General features: G+C 34.5%; 1 non-coding gene across 1 annotated transcript; it reads right to left on the bottom strand.

The window, feature by feature from the left end:
* Positions 1-6,268: 6,268 nt before the first annotated feature.
* LOC121031140 (U6 spliceosomal RNA) lies at positions 6,269-6,372 on the bottom strand. The gene has a single exon (XR_005790574.1). It is a non-coding gene; the product is annotated as a U6 spliceosomal RNA (small nuclear RNA).
* Between the last annotated feature and the right edge of the window lie 976 nt (positions 6,373-7,348).

Genomic DNA, 7,348 nt, shown 5'->3' with positions numbered 1-7,348 from the left:
GTTAAAGCTGCGTGAAGAGAAAAAGATTCCATTGAGCCAACAGATAGCAGAGATTCCGTTAGTGATAGTGAAATTCGTCCTACATAATAACGCTCCTCTCTCTTGTCTCCCTCACATCAGCCACAAAGGTTTTCAAAGGTAAGTACAGATCAATTTGTTTATTTTTCCTTATATTTTATATGTTCTTTATTGTTTTGTATTATATTACAACATTTAATCATTTTTATATGAATATTTTTGTGTTGTGGAACAAATCATCTGAGTTTCCATTATTTCTTATGGGAAAATTTGCTTTGATACACAAGTGCTTTAAATTGCAAGCATGTTCCCAGAACGAATTATGCTCACAAACCAAGGTTTTGCTGTACTTTTAAATTCCTCCTTCAAAGTTTGGGATTTTCAAATATGAGTGCTTTATTCAAAGCTTCTGACTTTGCTATAATTTTGAGATAGAACCAAGTGAAATAAAGGAAACCTTGCTTATTAAGACCACTTTTTAAATTTTATATCTCAGGATATTTTACATAGGTAATATTTTAGGACCATGCACTATAGAGCATCTGTGGAACTTTCTGAGAATCTGCAGTGTAAAGTACTCAAATGTCTGAGGAACTAATAACATTTTCTTGATAAAATAATGCTTTCATGTCACATAAAATGAAACTGTCAGCATTTCTTTGTAGGTTTCTCTCAAGCTTAAGAGCAGTTCCTTGACAGTTCTAGAATTGCCTTTAAATATCTTATTGAAATGTAGATTAACACTGTAACATCTTATAATGGTAGGAAAACCTTTTCCTTTTAAGACTTGTAGATAAGCAAATATTGGTATTAACATTAGCTGCTATATTTTAGGATTTTCCCCCCAAATATTGTTTTTCCCCAGGACCTAATATTTAGATTCATTTTTAAAACAGAGCAGATTACCTAAGACTGGGATGTTGATTTTGTAATAAAAGGCACTATAGATAGATATGTCTTTAGAACATCAATTTTTACTCTGCAGTCATTATCAAAATCAGGTTAAGGATAAAAGCATTTGCTCCACCAAATATCCAGACGGTCAAAGAATCTAAAATTGAAAAAAAAATATAATACTCCATAAAATTTTAACACAGTGTATAAATTTAGCAATACTCAATAAATAAATATTTATTTATTTATTTGAGATTGTAATCGAGTCTATGATAACACAAGTAGAAATAAAAGTCAGAGCCCTCACATTTTGGAATTGCAATGTTTTCTCCGCAGGCTATTGACCTAGTCGCCCATCATTACCTATACCACGCAGGTGAGTATCGCAAGACAGAAGGCCCATCTTCTGCTTCCCCTGCCCCCGTGGCCTGTAGCACCTGGCTTCAAGACTCTACTTCCTTTCATTCTTGAAGTCTTGAGGTTGATAATGTAAGTAATCTTATTACTCCCATTAGCAGTCAGGATATATTGATCACATCTAACACCAAGTAAAGACCTGGCAAAATAGATTCTCTAAGTAAATGATTCTTAAGTTTTTCCTGGAGTAAATGCCAGAGGTTTGATTTTAGTTTATCACCTCCATCATCGTTAACTAAATTGTATAATATTTAACAATCAGTTAGGATTGAATAAATATAAGGAGTAAATGATATGTAATTATTGAATACTTGTTCATGTCCAGAACTGTGCTAGAAATCATGAGAGATGCAAGGGACATAAGACATTGCTTTGCCTTTGTGGAAAATATAATCATATTGGAAAGATTAGATGGATATACTTCATTTCAATTAGGGAACTGTAGAATAAAGCAAATTATCTAACCCTTAAATATATAGTAGAATAAACAGGGATAGAAGAAACAGCAATATCAGTAATGACTGCATTTGGGAGGAGGTAGAAATTAAATAATTCAGAATCAGAATTTGGGGGCATAATTTTTCTGCAAATCTTAGTGGTATTAACTTAAGTGTAACAGTCACCTATTGGGGACTCTAATAAAGAAATACCTCAGGTTTTATAAATTCACTAATGAAAACATGCCACTACAGTTTCATATGTATCTTGTGGTTTGCAACCTCTAACTTTGCCAAGAATAATTATACAAATATTTGATTACAACCTAGGATGGATGTTAATACATACAGACACAGGGGACGGCAGTCTGCTAATGGAAATGCTGGAGATTAGGTGTTAGAGCTTGTGCCCTTTTCAAAATTAAATGCAAAAGATAAGAGAATTTCTCTAATAAATTGCTGTTTCCACAATTATTTTCAGCAAATTAGGGATTCTACTTACATTTCATTTTTAAGTGGAGGAATGAGATAAAATGTATAGCCATCATTCATCTCTATGCTTAAAAATAAGTAATTTTACATATATACATACACACACGCACACACACACACACATACATTCCTTAATTACCACAAAAGTTTATTGAAATAATTTTATTAAAAATACTTAGATATCATGAGAGTTATTCATGTCCCCAAAGGCTATAGCAGTTAACTAATTTATTATTTATGTATCAACATAGTAGATTTTGAAATATGAACTTTCTTTGGCAAAAGTGGTGTCAGAAAATGTGTCACAGAAGTGGAATTGCTTCGATACTACAACGGGCAGATGCATATCAAATGTACATAAATATCTCAACACAGATAAGAAAATATTGGCTTTATATCAAATGAGATAGAAACAATTTATTTTTTAAAAATTATCAGAAATAAAATGGAAATAGGTCAGAGCAAGGTACATAGAACCTAAGGGCCTGTGATCTAAATTTAAAAAAAGCAATTTAACACTAAGATACTCAGTGAAATTCAGACCTCAGTCCTATGGCAGTTCTTAAATATATAAAAATGTTAAGTGTTTAAATTGTAGAAAAGAATTTTTTCTTCTATATTATCTGATAATGAGATGGCATTAAAGCACTTCCTTGGGAAGTATTTGCTCTCCTTAAATGCAAAGATGAGATGTGAACTGGTTCACTGTGAGGTTGTTCACGTATGAGCTTTCAAAAAGGAGAAGAGCTTGGTTTGCCTAATCAAGGTTAAATATGATATCTGAAAGGGAAAAAAGAACCGGGGGTGGGGGGGAGACTTAAAAACCTTGAGCAAAGAAACACATTTCATGAACACACTGTGAGTTTCTGTTTAACATATAATAATTAAATGGATGATTAATTTTACTGATTATTCTCTTTATAATCTAGAGTATTAGAAGATTAGTTATTCCAATAATTTATTATTATTATTATTTTAATCTAGAACACTAGAATCACCTGGGAAGCTTTTAAAACTACAAATCTGGGACACCTGGTTGGCTCAGTCAGTTAAGCCTCTGACTCTTGATTTGGGTTCAGGTCATGATCTCCCAGTTCGTGGGATTGAGCCCAGCACAGGGCTTTGCACTGACAGCACAGAGCCTGCCTCGGAATCTCTCTCTCCTTCTCTCTCTGCCCCTCACCTGCTCATGCATGCACTCTCTCTCTCTCTCTCTCTCTCTCTCTCTCTCTCAAAATAAATAAATAAAACTTAAAAAATATATAAATCTGTCTTCTAAAATGTATTAATTCATCCAATATTTATTTAGCATCACTGTGTTGTAGTCACATTGAAGGCATAGGTAATGCCTTCCCTCATAGAACTCAACCTACTGTGGAAAAAGTTAAGAAAATAAACCTTTATAAAAAAAAGTTACACAATTTTATTTTATTTTATTTTATTTTATTTTATTTTATTTTATTTTATTTTATTTTATTTTATTTTTTATCTATTTTAGAGAGAGAGAGAGAGCACAAGTGGGGGAGAGGGAGAGAGAGAGAGAGAGAGAGAGAGAGAGAGAGAATCTTAAGCAGGTTCCATGCTCAGTGCAGAGCCTGATGTGGGGCTTGATGCCATAACCCTGGGCTCATGACCTGAACCAAAATCAAGAGTTAGATGCTCAACCAATTCAACCACCCAGGTGTCCCTAAAAGTTATACAATTTTAAAACAAGGAGTTTAGGAGTAAAAGATAAATACTGACAGATATATTTTAAGCAGAAAAACTTCATATAGGTTTCATCCCAAGAAGAGAATCTTACTGCAGTAAAACAATGGATTGAGAATAGGTGTTTGTGACAGAGAAAGCAGGTGAACCAGTTAGTGGACCATTGCAATAGTTCAGGTAAGAAACGTCAAAGGCTAGGAGAAAAATGATGTGCAAAATACTTTCCGTTTATTCTGCCCGTGCCTTATGACCCTTAAAATGTTAATGATTATGAATGATATTAAGGTTTTTTTTCCTTTTGTCTTTTAAATTCCACTTTGGTTTAGCTAATGGGAAAATGCCAGCCTGAGACTGGAGGTTGGCAACAGAATGAAATTCGGTGTTTATTCCCCTGCTCCTTCCTTACCTTGACTTCTGCTTTTCTGTCAAAGGACATGGTTTATCTCAGACATGTCTCACTATGGAGCTACCCTCTCTAGCTTCCAGTAACTGTTCCTTCCTCTTATCCCTTGAGCCTGCATTGTCAACAGCTTCCTGTTGCTCCTACCTGTGGGGTCTTGAAGCATTTCTGGTTGGTTTCCACAAACCTCATCCTATCTTTTAAATATGCTTTTGTTCATTGTTTTCTTCATATTACCCCCTTGAAGTGGGTCACTCCTTCATGGAAGGATCCTGAATTATACATGTGGCAATTGTGGAGAAGAGACTTAGGCACATTTGCATACATGTGGTGCATAAAAAGGACAGGATTTAGTGATGATTTATAAATGGAGAGTAAGGAAAAGGGATGAATCAAGGATGATTTCCAGGTTACTGGCTTGACCAGTAGGTGAATGGAAGTATTCTTTGTAAGATGAGAATTCTCATCTGTAGTGGAGAATTTAGGTGCGATGGGAGCATGTCAAGACTTCTTGAGTGGAATTGTCAAGCAGACAATTGCAAATTAGTCAAAATTCATAAGAGAAGAGTAGGACATCAATACACATTTTGTTGAGGTAAGGGTATCAATATCATTTCAACAGAGTACAAAACTGAGCATGTAACAAGGTCCAAATCTTCATGAAGTTTATGGTCTACTGGGGAAGAGATCATGAAAAAAATAATAAACTACAATGTTAAATTAATGCTACACAATAAAAGTACAAGAAGGTATAAGATAATACAGAGAAGACAATATATTTCAGAGGTTGAGAGAAATGACAGCTCAAATTATATCCCAATAGAGACATGCTAAGTAGGTGAAAAGAAGAAAGAAGAATATTCTAGGCCGTTGAAATTGTATTTGTCTTAGATCTCTGTGGAAAAAAAAGAACATTAGTTCATTTGAGAAACTAAAAATTGGCCAGTGTGGCTTGATATTAGTGAGCAAAGGAATAAGTAGCATGAGATTAGATTGCTGAGGTTGACAGAAAACCAGATTATTAGGTTATGCTAAAAATGGGTCTGTTAGTTTCTATTAGGGTGCTATTTGCTACCTAGACATAAAGCAACTTAACTTTAATGCAAATCTTAAAATGACCTCAACTGTCATAAAAGCTTCATTATTAGATCTTATCCCATGCACATCAGATAAAATTGGGAAATTCAATATTGCTCAAATTATTTTACACTTGGGCCAATTGACTCTTCTATTTTGTACTAAAGCACTATTTGGTAAGGACATTGATTGGAATGTTTGACAAGTCATATGGAAAACCAAAAATATGCAGGTCTAATATTTAGTATATCCTTAGATCTTAAATTGAACTTCATATATTAGAAATTATTTTTTGGTTTTTCCTTTATGGACCCTTTCTCTTTATGACTTATTACATATGTAAAGCAAACCTATAATGTAGAAATATTGGGAATAAAGTCCTGAATATTCCTGAAAGCTTACACTGGGCATTTCCACTAGGATTTTAACACTACATTTAGTTACCCTAGTCTTTGTGTGAAGGCTAGTGCTTTTACTAGTTTAGTGGAAAATGTTCGCATCTAAACATCAGGTTGCCTGAGGTTACTTACTGTGGTACCCATAACGAATACCCAAGGAACAAATTATAGCTCTAGTCAAGGCTCATACAGTTATTCTTCAAGTGAAGAAAGAATCTTAAAGATATTTTCAAAAATAGGTAATTCTTACACAGCGTTACTATACGTGGGACACTGTTTTAAAGTCTTTATGCATATTGAAGCATTTAACCCTTGTAAAATCCTATGAGGAAGTGACTCTTATTATCACCACTTAGAGATGAGGAAACTCAACCACAGGTCATTACTTAACTTGTCTAAGGATGCACAGGCAGTACCCTGCAGCCTGAAAATTCAATGCGACAGTCTTGCTTTAGCATGTCACCCTTGCACAGGGGCCATGCTAATCTCTGCATCTTTCCAATTTCGGTATATGTGCTGCCGAAGTGAGCACAACAGTCTTGCTTTAGAATTCACCATCTCAGCTCTCACTGGTTGCTATTTTTCTTTAATGGAGGACCCATTCAGAGACATGTAAACTATCATATTATTGAATAAGTCTCAGGTCAAATTCTTATAGTGATATTTTCTTGTGTGGCAGTGTCAAAGAACTGAAATTTTGGCATTTTATACAAATGGATGAAACTGGTCAATGTTTTTTAAAACTAGGAATATGTCACTGCACAGATAAAATGATATTTTTATCCCTTTTTCTTTTCAATTTAGAAACTTACAGAAGAGAACTGAGGAATGAATTTGAAGCTGTTGCTGGTTTGACCTAAATATTTGTTAATGAAGTCAAATGTAAAACTGACTCTTACTAGAATAGGTTTAACTATCTTTTAAATGATGGAGGGAGGGGCGCCTGGGTGGCTCAGTTGGTTAAACTTCAGCTCAGGTCATGATCTCGTGGTCCGTGAGTTCGAGCCCCGCGTCGGGGTCTGTGCTGACAGCTCAGAGCCTGGAGCCTGTTTCAGATTCTGTGTCTCCCTCTCTCTGACCCTCCCCTGTTCATGCTCTGTCTCTCCCTGTCTCAAAAATAAATAAAACGTTAAAAAAAATAAATGATGGAGGGAATTCGGAAAAAAATCAAAACGTCCTGTCTATCTATTATCTATCTATTTATCTATCTATCGTCTATCATCTGTCTATATCTCTTCCACGCACATTTCTTAAAATATTGGAATTAAATAAAATCTGAGTAGAATACAGCATTCGCAAATATTTGGCATTTTATTTTTGAAGAATCACATTCCAATAATTCTCTAGAGTTGTTCCTCGAGTTTAACATGTCTGTAAATAGCAGAAGGCACATAAGCTTCATTTTGTAAGATTTTCTTCCTGTCAAGATGATTTGTTTTGAGAAGCATCTGAGGGTCTACAGGCGACCCACCATTTTAATAACTCTGATTGTTCTGTGTATCATCAAG

This window comes from Herpailurus yagouaroundi, unplaced genomic scaffold, assembly GCF_014898765.1.
Source record: "Herpailurus yagouaroundi ecotype Mexico unplaced genomic scaffold, PumYag 140, whole genome shotgun sequence".
Classification (NCBI taxonomy): domain Eukaryota; kingdom Metazoa; phylum Chordata; class Mammalia; order Carnivora; family Felidae; genus Herpailurus; species Herpailurus yagouaroundi.
Note: the sequence above shows the minus strand (reverse complement) of the source record. Positions and strands in the feature narration are given on the sequence as shown.